At 35.9% G+C, this 18,139-nt stretch overlaps 1 long non-coding RNA gene across 1 annotated transcript; it reads right to left on the reverse strand.

Annotated features, from left to right (window-relative positions):
• Positions 1 to 6,851: 6,851 nt before the first annotated feature.
• Positions 6,852 to 7,452, reverse strand: LOC127733566 (uncharacterized). Its single transcript, XR_007997116.1, has 2 exons — positions 7,416 to 7,452; positions 6,852 to 7,042 (listed from the first exon to the last, which is right to left on the reverse strand). It is a non-coding gene; the product is annotated as an uncharacterized LOC127733566 (long non-coding RNA).
• Between the last annotated feature and the right edge of the window lie 10,687 nt (positions 7,453 to 18,139).

Below are 18,139 nucleotides of genomic sequence, written 5' to 3' on the forward strand. Positions count from 1 at the left end.
TCCATCAACAATAAGAAAAATATAGGGACATAGTAAAAAAATAAAATGGGCACATTTGTTTCGAAGTCGAACTTTTGACATGTCAAATCTAAAAATGTCGACTTTAACTCAAATTTTTGACTTTTCAAATCTCGAAATTTTGACTGTAATCTGAAATTTTGACTTTTGAAATCTTGAAATATCGACTTTTTTAAAAAGTATTACAACTTTAATATAAGTATTCAAACACAGCTATTACAATTTTAGAAGGAGATGACATGGACGCAAATAAATAAATAAAGCGTCATCCAAACATTTTGTCAATTTATATTCAGAAATAGTTTTGTTCTCTTTAATAATGATATGGATTAACATTTAAGATTGAAGAGTTTAATTCGGAAGGAGCATGCGTGTTGACAGAAAAAAAATGTTATTTTCCCATATTCCATGTTTTAGTGTCCACGACTCTGTCATAGGGTCGTCACATCTAAGGACATTTTGCATCCTATGTTTTATGATTGGGTTAAAAGTCCTGTTCGGTATCCCAAAAGCAGGTCAACGACTTTGCCTTGTTGAAACAATGGTAAATCAAGTGGCAAAATATGCCATGCATATTCAGGACGACTCATGAGCTCCTCAGTTTTCTAGTTTTAGAACATATAAACATATAAATACTGAGAAGTTGAAATTTCCAGATTCTAAAACTTGAAATTTTGAGTTTATTTTGAGTTTAAAGTCTAAATTTTGACTTTATAAAGCTGAAATTTCGACTTTTCAAAAAGTCAAAACTTTCAACTTTCTGAAAGCCGAAATTTCAAAATTTCTTATAGCTAAAATTTCCAATTAAAGTCAAAATTTCGAGATTTGAAAAGTTGAAAATTCGATGTTTCAATAAGATTTGATTTGTCAAAATTTCGAATTTGAAACAAAAGTTCAATGCCAATTTTAATTCTAGTTTGTCCCAAATATGATTCCGTAGTATCCAAATTTCATCAAGTTTATCATAAAACTTAATTCATACCCAGAAAAAAAACCTTGTGAAGTGGATGCTGATTATAGTGTGTGATACACAGCGTTATCTAGTTTGTTCTTATGTTGTGCCGTTATACCACTGTCAAAGGTTCATGGGTTAAAGGGTTCTCACATACATGTTTAATGTTTTACTCCGGTACATTGTCTAAGTCATGAGCCGTAGTTCAGTGGTTGTCGTTGGTTCCTGTCTGTCATGATATTTTATTTCGTAAAAGCCGTTAGTTTTCTGTACTAAACAGACAGGCTGAAAACTGATGAAAATTGAATTCTATGTTGAAAGACCAAAAATGCAGGTTTTAATCTAGGTATAACATAACATTTACGTTATCATTGACCCATGAATATAAGGTCAATTTCAGATAAACCCTGTCAGATGCAAATATAAACCATACTACACCTTACAATCATTTTATGCACTCACTATAGTTCTGACCTAATCATAATAAAATGCACTAGCTGCAGGGCACAGTTTGTTACAACCACAGAGGTTGATCCATGAACAATTGGGGCAAGTATGAACACAATATTCAAGCTTGATACAGCTCTTAATTTGGATTTTGATAAAATATTTGACACAGCATAGGTTTCGGACTCCAAATGAATGTGGTCTAAGAATTCAAAAATACATTTACCTATACCCTAATATCCAAAATCTAAAATAAGTTAGAATCAGCATTTCAAAGAACTCAAAAAATTCAATTTTTAATTTTTTGATTTTGGACCCTTTTGACCTCAATTTGAACTAGTTTGTTAACAGGGCTAAAAATCCAAAATCTAAATACAGATCACAGTTACCAGTAGATTCAGCATTTCAAAGAACCACAAGAATTAAAATTTTGGTTTAAATCAAACAAAGTTTAATTTTGGACCATTTGGATCTCAATGTGAACCAATTTGATAATGGGCCCAATATCTAAATACACAGTTTGATTATATAAAAAAAACCCCAAAGAATTCAATTTTGGGTTTAAATCAAACTTAGATTAATTTTGGACCCTTTGGACCTGAATGTGAACCAATTTGAAAACAGAAATACACAAACATGGTAACAGATTCAGCATATTAAAGAACCAAAAGAATACATGATTCTCATCGAAATTGAAGTTGGTCAAGAAACAAAATAATGTAAACAAAGTATTGGTGTTTGTTTGGTTCCTAATTCATAAACAGTTTGGGCCATAATCACTAAAATCAATTCCAACTTTCCCTTTTTGGTTTGAAATCTTGTATAATAATTTCAGAGAAATCCATGGATTTATTCTCGTTATGGTCTGGAAACCCCGGAAAATCTTTTTTTATTAACCTTTATTCCTAAACTGTTAGGGCAATAACCCCAAATTCAATTAATACCTTCCTTTTGTGGTATGGGACCTTGTGGTTTTATTTCTTTGAGATCTATACACTTATACTCAAGTTATTGTCTGGAAAACATATGTCTACAGACCACAATGACGACATATCCACTCCATTATAAAATGGCAAAAGTTTTGCAGTCTATAAAAACTTAATGTTGACCACACTTCAAAAAAAAGGCCAAGGTCAGATGTATCTCATCAGACGATCATATTCACATTACAATCATTCTGTACACCATACATTGTTGACCTAGAGAATCTGACCGAGAACAGACCAAATCATGGAACCTAAATGATGACCAAATGGTGCAGGATAAGCCACTCAAATTAAATTTTTCGTAAACCTTTTTCTTATCCCAATCCATGCAATGTGATACAAAATATATTTCTTCATGTGAGAAATAGATCACAGACAATAACCATAAGAGAATTAATTGTCCTTATTACACATAAAAACTGCCAAATTAATTTGATAACAAATAATGTACACATACCCTTAAAAATGGAATCAAGATAATTTTCATATGCCAGATTAAACCAGACCATAAGGCAACTGCATACAAGATATGGATTAACTCATTCTTCTTCAGTCTGGATTATGAAGTTTCATATCAGGAGCATCCACTGCTAGATCTGTATCCCTGTGTTTTGTATCTGATGAGCCTTTATATAAACTAGATCATTTTAGAATTCTAGATCTATTTAAAGACTTGACAGCCAATCAGGTAATCAGCAAGTCCAATGAACGTTTCTGTCATGTAATTCTTAAGTACCATTTGTTTCAAGTCTTGTTTGAACTAGCAAAGAAGTTTCTGTGACATTTAAAACTCAAAACACGATCGTTGAAAGATACCAAGAGATGGAAATATAAACTGTTGACACAGAGATATGTCTTGCGTTTTTTGGTGGTATGATGCAAATGTTGAAATTAAATTGCAATATTTAAACTTGTTATCTATGCAATGAACCATGACTGACGGTTCAGGGCAAAATAAAAACACCATGGAAATGCTTATAAAACTGCATACCCAACACCAAGTCAATTGGTTCTTGTTAAACTGTGAAAGTTTCAAAGTCCATGAACCATGATAAGGAAGTGGGACCAAATAATCTCTATGAAAATGAGACTTGCAAATGCCAATACAACTGCATACCAAATATCAGATATTAGTCACTCATCTTAAACTGATCTAATCACAAATCACATGTAAATAATGCAAAACATTCAGTCAATAAACCATGACTGAGGCTGGAGCTGAACAATCTCTATGGAACTGAGATTTGTCAATGCTTATACATCTGTATACCAAATATCATTGACATACCACTTATAGTTCCCTTTCAATTGACCTAATCACAAACTTATACATTTTTTGTACATGTAAACTAATTAAAAGTTTTAAGTCGACTATGACCGAGGGAGAGAAGCAAAATAATCTCCTTAGAAATAAGATGTTTCAATGCTTATATAACTGCATACCAAATATCACTGACCTACCACTAGTTGTTTTCTTTAACTTAAACTTATCACAATCAAATACATTGTTGAAGCTGCTGCTTATGGAAAAAGCATGCCCAAGTCTCGCTTTTTCAACTTCGTCCATACCATTCAATAAATCAGCTGTGTGATACCCTTGACCACAGAAACCTCTTCCCCCTTTATTTGTCATTCAGACTCAAATAAAATATAAGATAGGTTTTCTCAATTAAATTTTTATTTACCTATTTATTTTATTTATATCATTATCATGCATCATAATATAAAATACCCAAATGAAACCAGACCCATTCAACTCCATCAAGTGTGTACAAATACCAAAGAAATTGTAATAACAATAAGTTTTTAGTCCCTTTATAAGTAAAAGGAGGAAAAGGATCTGCATCATGGGTAAGGTATCATTGGTTAAATATTACAATTATACAAAATAACTGACAGAGCTGATGATTCTTTTTAGTTTCTTGATACCATTTCCCAGACTAGCTGTTTAAATAGAATTTAGAAAATCAATTCTGTTCTGAGATACATGTCTTAAATTTTAATATTTAGGTCTTAAAGGAATATTTTTTTTGCTCAATATTAAACTTGGTGCTTTCCAATACTTTTAAATACCAAACTTAAAATAAATTTATATAATTCCATAAAATATATGAATCCTCAGTTTGTCACATACGAAAAGGCATTTACAAATATAACAAGGAATACAATGGTAAATACTAAGATAAAAAATGCATAAAAATACATGAATTCATTTATGAGGTGTACTCAATTTATTTACTGGGTTATTTAAATAAACTAATATCGTGATCTGTGCAAAAATTATTAGATCACCAAGGAAATAGTTAACTGCATTTCATTAAACATTTATAAGCTCTTATATTGTATATAAAGTTTCTTTATAATTCCTCCCAATTTCTAACCAAAGTCAATTCTTTATATCAAAGTAGGATAGTTATTTAACAATACATGTATGATATAAGTATTTTTTTTTTATTATTTTCTTGAAACCAGAACTTTTTGCCTAGGAAGTAATAAGTAATTATTTCATATAAAATAAAAAAAGAGGAGATATGGTTGCCAACGAGACAACTCTCCACCAGAGACCAAATGACATAGAATTTAACAACTATCAGTCACCTACAGCCTTCAACCATGAGCAAAACCCATACCCATAGTCCATATCCTTTAGGAAATGTGCCATAGTAAGCAAGTATATCATCTGTTTGATCATCCGTCTACAACTTCTTATCACAGTTAAAGGATTCAATTGTTTTTGCTTAAACTTTCAAATAATCTTCAATATCTGTTGGCATTGTGTATATTTTTTTCACATCCAAAGGTTCCCCAATCCAAGAATGGACTTTTCCATTTATAAAATTTTATCACTCATATTGAAGGATAGGTTGGTTCAGCTGATAAGAACATAGATTTAGTTACAGCAAGATTCTGCATTTATAAATCTTGTAATTTGGTCAATCTTCAACGACCACTTCAATATTTATGTTCATTCATTTTTCTATTTTATCCACTAAGAAGAGTTAAAAGCATAATAAATGTCTGATCTCATTATGTAAATTTATATTTTGAATTGCATGTATAATCAAAATATATAAACTCAATCATACTAAGGCTTGGTATAACAAGATTTGACAGTAAAAACAAATAAAATCACATAAAAACCACTAAAATCAGATAAAACCAGCTAAAACACAAATCTTGTTATAGCAAAGCCTTATAAAATTTACATTAAAGCTACAGTGGTAATATATATGTGTGAACCCCAAATTTATTTTGAATTTAAGTCATTAAAATTTTGTCATAATGAGATCCAACTACTAAAAACATGATTAAAAAAAATATATTGAACCAACCTATCCTTCACATGATAAAATGGTGGTATGAGAAGCTTCTTTCCCTTTTTTCAAATACTTAGGAGGTCCATTCATTACAATTGAGAACCCCAACATTTCATTATAATAAAATAAAATACACACAGCCATTAGATACAGAAGATAATCTGAAAGTTTAAATGAAAACCTTCCAATAGTTTATAAGCTGTGGATGAGAGATGATGATGGACAAACAGACAGACAAATCTTCTTTATTAACCTTTTTATGCTCAACATGAGTGCAGATGGGCATGGGATTTGGTCCTGCCCTGGGTCATATCAAAGAATTGAAAAATAGTATTTGATGCTCCCCAGCTAAGCATTCAGCAATTAGTAGGAGCAAAGACTGGTCAGCTGGAAGTCAGAATAATGTGTTCAGGTAGGGTTAGATGTCTTGTGCAGACTTTTACCTTATGAACTAGCACATTAAAAAAATCTTGCATTTTTAATTATCCATCCATCCTTCAAAATCAAAACTTCTTTTACAGGATCCTGGTTATACATGTGGAGGGGGGAGGTAATTGTTTAGAAGCTGAGTACAAGCCTCAAAAATCAAACATTAAAATATAAATAATCATAAATGAGAAAAAATATAGAAATCAATCACACAAAAATGAGAAAATATGACAAACTGCAAAAACTATGTAATTATTTTCACTTGAGTGGTCTCAGATGCTGAATAATGCATTTATAATATATAAACAAAACCAATAAGTAAAACTGACAGCCATTAATTTGTATGAATGTAAAGAATGCAGAGTCAAAACAAACCATCTAACTAAACATTTTTATTTTTAGTTCATATTGCACCAAAAACTCAGTACTTAAATTGTTTAATAGGGGATTTGTTTTATTCCCTTTTAGTGTTTGGCCATCAAAGTCCTACTTAATAGGTTTCTAACCAGAAAAAAACATTTCACAAAGGACTTAATTCTTAACCAGTGTACATAACTTAAAAAATATATGTAAACTGAAGCAAGTCTTTTGGGTATCTTGTGAAACCATACATCATACCTTTGGGACCTCTCAAATAACAATAATTTCAGTTTTTTTTTATATTTCTTCAATCACAAAACAATAATTGAATGCAAGAAAAAATAATGAAATAAATATTTATAATTTGAATAATAAAGCATTAAAAATTAATTGCATTTATAATTCATTCTGCTTATAAGACAAATATCTGCTGATTTTTTTACAAAAGATAACAACAGTTCATCAAATGGTTTGCAGGATTGTAGTCTGAGGATTTTACCATACAAGGAAGGCAGCAACAGCAACTCTTTCGACTGAAAAAGAAACAAAGTTAAAATTTCAATTGTTGGTTCTTTATTTTAAAATAACCTAACGGGAATAAAGATTAACATACACTGATAAACAGACATCAGTGTATGTTAAACAATTTGTTTATTACCTATATTGATTACTCAAAAATATATAGTTTCAAAAATATTCGATTTTATTGTTATCTCCCCTTCATATATCCTCTTCAGATCTAGTATCTGCTTTAAAGGGTACATTATTTTAAAATGAAAAGATTGAATACTGATTTTTTTAAATTGTAAATCAAAAAAAAATATATATATTGAAATCTATTTAGTGACATTCATCACACTATAACATAAACACATTAAAGTTGTATGTTGATGAATAAGTTCTCACCTTATAACAGCTTTATCCCAGCAAGTAACCCAATGGAAACCTAATGCTAACCTGGAATATAAAAGTAGTCAGTTATACTAAACTTTCCTAAAAAAAATTATTACACATGTACTAAATTTAAAATTGCTCTAGGATAACAAAAAATCATGGAAAAAATATTTGGTATTCTGAATTATAAACTGAGTTTTATATTAACCAAAAAAATTCAACCGGTATCTCATCAGTGTAAAATTATTTCTTTGGTACTAAAGAACCTTATGAAATTGATTTCAAATATTATATTACTAAAAAGATGCTTGATTACCTACCAACATGTTAAAAATATCAGACATCCAAGTCTTACTCCCAACACCATGAAAACATCATCATTATAACAACCTAAAAATAAAAAAAAATAAAAAAATAACTACTTGTTTTACAGATCAATCTGTCTCTAAGAAGACTAACAAAATAATGCTATGTTTCATTTATTAAAACCTGTTATACATTATCATCTTCACTATATAAACTTTAAACTGCTAGAGATAGAAATTGACCTTGTGCAAGTGCATGTATATGTATAAGATAATGATTTTGGAATATTCAATTACAAAATCGGATGGTTTTGTTCTCTTTTGATGGTTCTTAACTCATTCGCCCCCAAGAGATTTCTGGAAAATCAGGCATTTCCGAAAATTTGCAATCATATGCAAATTATATGCAAATTAGCAGACTCTTGATGCTGTAACTGATGCTCATCTATTAAACTATGTATTGAGATTTGGGGGCGGATGGCATGGGTGGGGGGTGGGGTGGGAGGTGGAATATTTTCTCGTGGGTTTGAACCCACCCCCACTGAAAAATGTTAATTTTCCGTCTATTTTCCGATTTTAAAACGACCTTGAGAGGTGAACATTGACCAGACTGTTTTTCTTTGTCATTCAAGTATTACCCTATAGTTACAGCAGTCCATTCATGCTAACTGGGAGTATATTGGACTTAAGTGTCTTGCTGGGGAATTATTATTGTCAAGTCAGGTCTGCCTAAATGTCCGTTTTTACGGATTTTTGACAAAACGGTGACCTAAATTTTACAGACTAGATTCCTATTGGCCATATTATACCTCGTTGTGTTCCTTTACCACCTATGCATGCATTTATGATAATAGTTTATACCTACAGTCACTACGAGTTACGTAGTGGCCATCAAAAGATGCCCACCCCCACCTGATTTTGGCTACTTTTCACGTTTTTCCGATTTTGAACTCTTAAACGGCTTTCAAAGTGCCATATTTTCATGAACAGACATCTGAGAAGAGTTTATGGACCATGAACTGCTTGGTTGAAGTCCCTGCTATCATGACAGTTCAGCTGGGGCAGTTCAAAAAAGGTATGGAGGGTCATACGGGCCATCAAAGAATGGTTGTCGCCATCACGCCTACAGGCGGGATTGGGGGCTAAAGGGTTAAACGATTTGATCAAAATTTTTAAATTTGACTTCTGTTGGGTTTGAGGGTCGTTTTGGGGTGTAAAACTGACCAAAACACTCTTTAGAGTTTGAAAATCGGGAAAAAAATATTTTTAGTTTAACTCATTCGCCCCCAAGAGATTTCTGGAAAATCAGGCATTTCCGAAAATTTGCAATCATATGCAAATTATATGCAAATTAGCAGACTCTTGATGCTGTAACTGATGCTCATCTATTAAACTATGTATTGAGATTTGGGGGCGGATGGCATGGGTGGGGGGTGGGGTGGGAGGTGGAATATTTTCTCGTGGGTTTGAACCCACCCCCACTGAAAAATGTTAATTTTCCGTCTATTTTCCGATTTTAAAACGACCTTGAGAGGTGAACATTGACCAGACTGTTTTTCTTTGTCATTCAAGTATTACCCTATAGTTACAGCAGTCCATTCATGCTAACTGGGAGTATATTGGACTTAAGTGTCTTGCTGGGGAATTATTATTGTCAAGTCAGGTCTGCCTAAATGTCCGTTTTTACGGATTTTTGACAAAACGGTGACCTAAATTTTACAGACTAGATTCCTATTGGCCATATTATACCTCGTTGTGTTCCTTTACCACCTATGCATGCATTTATGATAATAGTTTATACCTACAGTCACTACGAGTTACGTAGTGGCCATCAAAAGATGCCCACCCCCACCTGATTTTGGCTACTTTTCACGTTTTTCCGATTTTGAACTCTTAAACGGCTTTCAAAGTGCCATATTTTCATGAACAGACATCTGAGAAGAGTTTATGGACCATGAACTGCTTGGTTGAAGTCCCTGCTATCATGACAGTTCAGCTGGGGCAGTTCAAAAAAGGTATGGAGGGTCATACGGGCCATCAAAGAATGGTTGTCGCCATCACGCCTACAGGCGGGATTGGGGGCTAAAGGGTTAAACGATTTGATCAAAATTTTTAAATTTGACTTCTGTTGGGTTTGAGGGTCGTTTTGGGGTGTAAAACTGACCAAAACACTCTTTAGAGTTTGAAAATCGGGAAAAAAATATTTTTAGTTTAACTCATTCGCCCCCAAGAGATTTCTGGAAAATCAGGCATTTCCGAAAATTTGCAATCATATGCAAATTATATGCAAATTAGCAGACTCTTGATGCTGTAACTGATGCTCATCTATTAAACTATGTATTGAGATTTGGGGGCGGATGGCATGGGTGGGGGGTGGGGTGGGAGGTGGAATATTTTCTCGTGGGTTTGAACCCACCCCCACTGAAAAATGTTAATTTTCCGTCTATTTTCCGATTTTAAAACGACCTTGAGAGGTGAACATTGACCAGACTGTTTTTCTTTGTCATTCAAGTATTACCCTATAGTTACAGCAGTCCATTCATGCTAACTGGGAGTATATTGGACTTAAGTGTCTTGCTGGGGAATTATTATTGTCAAGTCAGGTCTGCCTAAATGTCCGTTTTTACGGATTTTTGACAAAACGGTGACCTAAATTTTACAGACTAGATTCCTATTGGCCATATTATACCTCGTTGTGTTCCTTTACCACCTATGCATGCATTTATGATAATAGTTTATACCTACAGTCACTACGAGTTACGTAGTGGCCATCAAAAGATGCCCACCCCCACCTGATTTTGGCTACTTTTCACGTTTTTCCGATTTTGAACTCTTAAACGGCTTTCAAAGTGCCATATTTTCATGAACAGACATCTGAGAAGAGTTTATGGACCATGAACTGCTTGGTTGAAGTCCCTGCTATCATGACAGTTCAGCTGGGGCAGTTCAAAAAAGGTATGGAGGGTCATACGGGCCATCAAAGAATGGTTGTCGCCATCACGCCTACAGGCGGGATTGGGGGCTAAAGGGTTAAACGATTTGATCAAAATTTTTAAATTTGACTTCTGTTGGGTTTGAGGGTCGTTTTGGGGTGTAAAACTGACCAAAACACTCTTTAGAGTTTGAAAATCGGGAAAAAAATATTTTTAGTTTAACTCATTCGCCCCCAAGAGATTTCTGGAAAATCAGGCATTTCCGAAAATTTGCAATCATATGCAAATTATATGCAAATTAGCAGACTCTTGATGCTGTAACTGATGCTCATCTATTAAACTATGTATTGAGATTTGGGGGCGGATGGCATGGGTGGGGGGTGGGGTGGGAGGTGGAATATTTTCTCGTGGGTTTGAACCCACCCCCACTGAAAAATGTTAATTTTCCGTCTATTTTCCGATTTTAAAACGACCTTGAGAGGTGAACATTGACCAGACTGTTTTTCTTTGTCATTCAAGTATTACCCTATAGTTACAGCAGTCCATTCATGCTAACTGGGAGTATATTGGACTTAAGTGTCTTGCTGGGGAATTATTATTGTCAAGTGGGTTTGAACCCACCCCCACTGAAAAATGTTAATTATTGGACAAAAGTGTCTTGCTGGGGAATTATTATTGTCAAGTGGGTTTGAACCCACCCCCACTGAAAAATGTTAATTTTCCCTATTACCCTATAGTTACAGCAGTCCATTCATGCTAACTGGGAGTATATTGGACTTAAGTGTCTTGCTGGGGAATTATTATTTTCTCGTGGGTTTGAACCCACCCCCACTGAAAAATGTTAATTTTCCGTCTATTTTCCGATTTTAAAACGACCTTGAGAGGTGAACATTGACCAGACTGTTTTTCTTTGTCATTCAAGTATTACCCTATAGTTACAGCAGTCCATTCATGCTAACTGGGAGTATATTGGACTTAAGTGTCTTGCTGGGGAATTATTATTGTCAAGTCAGGTCTGCCTAAATGTCCGTTTTTACGGATTTTTGACAAAACGGTGACCTAAATTTTACAGACTAGATTCCTATTGGCCATATTATACCTCGTTGTGTTCCTTTACCACCTATGCATGCATTTATGATAATAGTTTATACCTACAGTCACTACGAGTTACGTAGTGGCCATCAAAAGATGCCCACCCCCACCTGATTTTGGCTACTTTTCACGTTTTTCCGATTTTGAACTCTTAAACGGCTTTCAAAGTGCCATATTTTCATGAACAGACATCTGAGAAGAGTTTATGGACCATGAACTGCTTGGTTGAAGTCCCTGCTATCATGACAGTTCAGCTGGGGCAGTTCAAAAAAGGTATGGAGGGTCATACGGGCCATCAAAGAATGGTTGTCGCCATCACGCCTACAGGCGGGATTGGGGGCTAAAGGGTTAAACGATTTGATCAAAATTTTTAAATTTGACTTCTGTTGGGTTTGAGGGTCGTTTTGGGGTGTAAAACTGACCAAAACACTCTTTAGAGTTTGAAAATCGGGAAAAAAATATTTTTAGTTTAACTCATTCGCCCCCAAGAGATTTCTGGAAAATCAGGCATTTCCGAAAATTTGCAATCATATGCAAATTATATGCAAATTAGCAGACTCTTGATGCTGTAACTGATGCTCATCTATTAAACTATGTATTGAGATTTGGGGGCGGATGGCATGGGTGGGGGGTGGGGTGGGAGGTGGAATATTTTCTCGTGGGTTTGAACCCACCCCCACTGAAAAATGTTAATTTTCCGTCTATTTTCCGATTTTAAAACGACCTTGAGAGGTGAACATTGACCAGACTGTTTTTCTTTGTCATTCAAGTATTACCCTATAGTTACAGCAGTCCATTCATGCTAACTGGGAGTATATTGGACTTAAGTGTCTTGCTGGGGAATTATTATTGTCAAGTCAGGTCTGCCTAAATGTCCGTTTTTACGGATTTTTGACAAAACGGTGACCTAAATTTTACAGACTAGATTCCTATTGGCCATATTATACCTCGTTGTGTTCCTTTACCACCTATGCATGCATTTATGATAATAGTTTATACCTACAGTCACTACGAGTTACGTAGTGGCCATCAAAAGATGCCCACCCCCACCTGATTTTGGCTACTTTTCACGTTTTTCCGATTTTGAACTCTTAAACGGCTTTCAAAGTGCCATATTTTCATGAACAGACATCTGAGAAGAGTTTATGGACCATGAACTGCTTGGTTGAAGTCCCTGCTATCATGACAGTTCAGCTGGGGCAGTTCAAAAAAGGTATGGAGGGTCATACGGGCCATCAAAGAATGGTTGTCGCCATCACGCCTACAGGCGGGATTGGGGGCTAAAGGGTTAAACGATTTGATCAAAATTTTTAAATTTGACTTCTGTTGGGTTTGAGGGTCGTTTTGGGGTGTAAAACTGACCAAAACACTCTTTAGAGTTTGAAAATCGGGAAAAAAATATTTTTAGTTTAACTCATTCGCCCCCAAGAGATTTCTGGAAAATCAGGCATTTCCGAAAATTTGCAATCATATGCAAATTATATGCAAATTAGCAGACTCTTGATGCTGTAACTGATGCTCATCTATTAAACTATGTATTGAGATTTGGGGGCGGATGGCATGGGTGGGGGGTGGGGTGGGAGGTGGAATATTTTCTCGTGGGTTTGAACCCACCCCCACTGAAAAATGTTAATTTTCCGTCTATTTTCCGATTTTAAAACGACCTTGAGAGGTGAACATTGACCAGACTGTTTTTCTTTGTCATTCAAGTATTACCCTATAGTTACAGCAGTCCATTCATGCTAACTGGGAGTATATTGGACTTAAGTGTCTTGCTGGGGAATTATTATTGTCAAGTCAGGTCTGCCTAAATGTCCGTTTTTACGGATTTTTGACAAAACGGTGACCTAAATTTTACAGACTAGATTCCTATTGGCCATATTATACCTCGTTGTGTTCCTTTACCACCTATGCATGCATTTATGATAATAGTTTATACCTACAGTCACTACGAGTTACGTAGTGGCCATCAAAAGATGCCCACCCCCACCTGATTTTGGCTACTTTTCACGTTTTTCCGATTTTGAACTCTTAAACGGCTTTCAAAGTGCCATATTTTCATGAACAGACATCTGAGAAGAGTTTATGGACCATGAACTGCTTGGTTGAAGTCCCTGCTATCATGACAGTTCAGCTGGGGCAGTTCAAAAAAGGTATGGAGGGTCATACGGGCCATCAAAGAATGGTTGTCGCCATCACGCCTACAGGCGGGATTGGGGGCTAAAGGGTTAAACGATTTGATCAAAATTTTTAAATTTGACTTCTGTTGGGTTTGAGGGTCGTTTTGGGGTGTAAAACTGACCAAAACACTCTTTAGAGTTTGAAAATCGGGAAAAAAATATTTTTAGTTTAACTCATTCGCCCCCAAGAGATTTCTGGAAAATCAGGCATTTCCGAAAATTTGCAATCATATGCAAATTATATGCAAATTAGCAGACTCTTGATGCTGTAACTGATGCTCATCTATTAAACTATGTATTGAGATTTGGGGGCGGATGGCATGGGTGGGGGGTGGGGTGGGAGGTGGAATATTTTCTCGTGGGTTTGAACCCACCCCCACTGAAAAATGTTAATTTTCCGTCTATTTTCCGATTTTAAAACGACCTTGAGAGGTGAACATTGACCAGACTGTTTTTCTTTGTCATTCAAGTATTACCCTATAGTTACAGCAGTCCATTCATGCTAACTGGGAGTATATTGGACTTAAGTGTCTTGCTGGGGAATTATTATTGTCAAGTCAGGTCTGCCTAAATGTCCGTTTTTACGGATTTTTGACAAAACGGTGACCTAAATTTTACAGACTAGATTCCTATTGGCCATATTATACCTCGTTGTGTTCCTTTACCACCTATGCATGCATTTATGATAATAGTTTATACCTACAGTCACTACGAGTTACGTAGTGGCCATCAAAAGATGCCCACCCCCACCTGATTTTGGCTACTTTTCACGTTTTTCCGATTTTGAACTCTTAAACGGCTTTCAAAGTGCCATATTTTCATGAACAGACATCTGAGAAGAGTTTATGGACCATGAACTGCTTGGTTGAAGTCCCTGCTATCATGACAGTTCAGCTGGGGCAGTTCAAAAAAGGTATGGAGGGTCATACGGGCCATCAAAGAATGGTTGTCGCCATCACGCCTACAGGCGGGATTGGGGGCTAAAGGGTTAAACGATTTGATCAAAATTTTTAAATTTGACTTCTGTTGGGTTTGAGGGTCGTTTTGGGGTGTAAAACTGACCAAAACACTCTTTAGAGTTTGAAAATCGGGAAAAAAATATTTTTAGTTTAACTCATTCGCCCCCAAGAGATTTCTGGAAAATCAGGCATTTCCGAAAATTTGCAATCATATGCAAATTATATGCAAATTAGCAGACTCTTGATGCTGTAACTGATGCTCATCTATTAAACTATGTATTGAGATTTGGGGGCGGATGGCATGGGTGGGGGGTGGGGTGGGAGGTGGAATATTTTCTCGTGGGTTTGAACCCACCCCCACTGAAAAATGTTAATTTTCCGTCTATTTTCCGATTTTAAAACGACCTTGAGAGGTGAACATTGACCAGACTGTTTTTCTTTGTCATTCAAGTATTACCCTATAGTTACAGCAGTCCATTCATGCTAACTGGGAGTATATTGGACTTAAGTGTCTTGCTGGGGAATTATTATTGTCAAGTGGGTTTGAACCCACCCCCACTGAAAAATGTTAATTATTGGACAAAAGTGTCTTGCTGGGGAATTATTATTGTCAAGTGGGTTTGAACCCACCCCCACTGAAAAATGTTAATTTTCCCTATTACCCTATAGTTACAGCAGTCCATTCATGCTAACTGGGAGTATATTGGACTTAAGTGTCTTGCTGGGGAATTATTATTTTCTCGTGGGTTTGAACCCACCCCCACTGAAAAATGTTAATTTTCCGTCTATTTTCCGATTTTAAAACGACCTTGAGAGGTGAACATTGACCAGACTGTTTTTCTTTGTCATTCAAGTATTACCCTATAGTTACAGCAGTCCATTCATGCTAACTGGGAGTATATTGGACTTAAGTGTCTTGCTGGGGAATTATTATTGTCAAGTCAGGTCTGCCTAAATGTCCGTTTTTACGGATTTTTGACAAAACGGTGACCTAAATTTTACAGACTAGATTCCTATTGGCCATATTATACCTCGTTGTGTTCCTTTACCACCTATGCATGCATTTATGATAATAGTTTATACCTACAGTCACTACGAGTTACGTAGTGGCCATCAAAAGATGCCCACCCCCACCTGATTTTGGCTACTTTTCACGTTTTTCCGATTTTGAACTCTTAAACGGCTTTCAAAGTGCCATATTTTCATGAACAGACATCTGAGAAGAGTTTATGGACCATGAACTGCTTGGTTGAAGTCCCTGCTATCATGACAGTTCAGCTGGGGCAGTTCAAAAAAGGTATGGAGGGTCATACGGGCCATCAAAGAATGGTTGTCGCCATCACGCCTACAGGCGGGATTGGGGGCTAAAGGGTTAAACGATTTGATCAAAATTTTTAAATTTGACTTCTGTTGGGTTTGAGGGTCGTTTTGGGGTGTAAAACTGACCAAAACACTCTTTAGAGTTTGAAAATCGGGAAAAAAATATTTTTAGTTTAACTCATTCGCCCCCAAGAGATTTCTGGAAAATCAGGCATTTCCGAAAATTTGCAATCATATGCAAATTATATGCAAATTAGCAGACTCTTGATGCTGTAACTGATGCTCATCTATTAAACTATGTATTGAGATTTGGGGGCGGATGGCATGGGTGGGGGGTGGGGTGGGAGGTGGAATATTTTCTCGTGGGTTTGAACCCACCCCCACTGAAAAATGTTAATTTTCCGTCTATTTTCCGATTTTAAAACGACCTTGAGAGGTGAACATTGACCAGACTGTTTTTCTTTGTCATTCAAGTATTACCCTATAGTTACAGCAGTCCATTCATGCTAACTGGGAGTATATTGGACTTAAGTGTCTTGCTGGGGAATTATTATTGTCAAGTCAGGTCTGCCTAAATGTCCGTTTTTACGGATTTTTGACAAAACGGTGACCTAAATTTTACAGACTAGATTCCTATTGGCCATATTATACCTCGTTGTGTTCCTTTACCACCTATGCATGCATTTATGATAATAGTTTATACCTACAGTCACTACGAGTTACGTAGTGGCCATCAAAAGATGCCCACCCCCACCTGATTTTGGCTACTTTTCACGTTTTTCCGATTTTGAACTCTTAAACGGCTTTCAAAGTGCCATATTTTCATGAACAGACATCTGAGAAGAGTTTATGGACCATGAACTGCTTGGTTGAAGTCCCTGCTATCATGACAGTTCAGCTGGGGCAGTTCAAAAAAGGTATGGAGGGTCATACGGGCCATCAAAGAATGGTTGTCGCCATCACGCCTACAGGCGGGATTGGGGGCTAAAGGGTTAAACGATTTGATCAAAATTTTTAAATTTGACTTCTGTTGGGTTTGAGGGTCGTTTTGGGGTGTAAAACTGACCAAAACACTCTTTAGAGTTTGAAAATCGGGAAAAAAATATTTTTAGTTTAACTCATTCGCCCCCAAGAGATTTCTGGAAAATCAGGCATTTCCGAAAATTTGCAATCATATGCAAATTATATGCAAATTAGCAGACTCTTGATGCTGTAACTGATGCTCATCTATTAAACTATGTATTGAGATTTGGGGGCGGATGGCATGGGTGGGGGGTGGGGTGGGAGGTGGAATATTTTCTCGTGGGTTTGAACCCACCCCCACTGAAAAATGTTAATTTTCCGTCTATTTTCCGATTTTAAAACGACCTTGAGAGGTGAACATTGACCAGACTGTTTTTCTTTGTCATTCAAGTATTACCCTATAGTTACAGCAGTCCATTCATGCTAACTGGGAGTATATTGGACTTAAGTGTCTTGCTGGGGAATTATTATTGTCAAGTCAGGTCTGCCTAAATGTCCGTTTTTACGGATTTTTGACAAAACGGTGACCTAAATTTTACAGACTAGATTCCTATTGGCCATATTATACCTCGTTGTGTTCCTTTACCACCTATGCATGCATTTATGATAATAGTTTATACCTACAGTCACTACGAGTTACGTAGTGGCCATCAAAAGATGCCCACCCCCACCTGATTTTGGCTACTTTTCACGTTTTTCCGATTTTGAACTCTTAAACGGCTTTCAAAGTGCCATATTTTCATGAACAGACATCTGAGAAGAGTTTATGGACCATGAACTGCTTGGTTGAAGTCCCTGCTATCATGACAGTTCAGCTGGGGCAGTTCAAAAAAGGTATGGAGGGTCATACGGGCCATCAAAGAATGGTTGTCGCCATCACGCCTACAGGCGGGATTGGGGGCTAAAGGGTTAAACGATTTGATC

Source organism: Mytilus californianus, unplaced genomic scaffold (genome assembly GCF_021869535.1).
Source record: "Mytilus californianus isolate M0D057914Y unplaced genomic scaffold, xbMytCali1.0.p SCAF_3, whole genome shotgun sequence".
Classification (NCBI taxonomy): domain Eukaryota; kingdom Metazoa; phylum Mollusca; class Bivalvia; order Mytilida; family Mytilidae; genus Mytilus; species Mytilus californianus.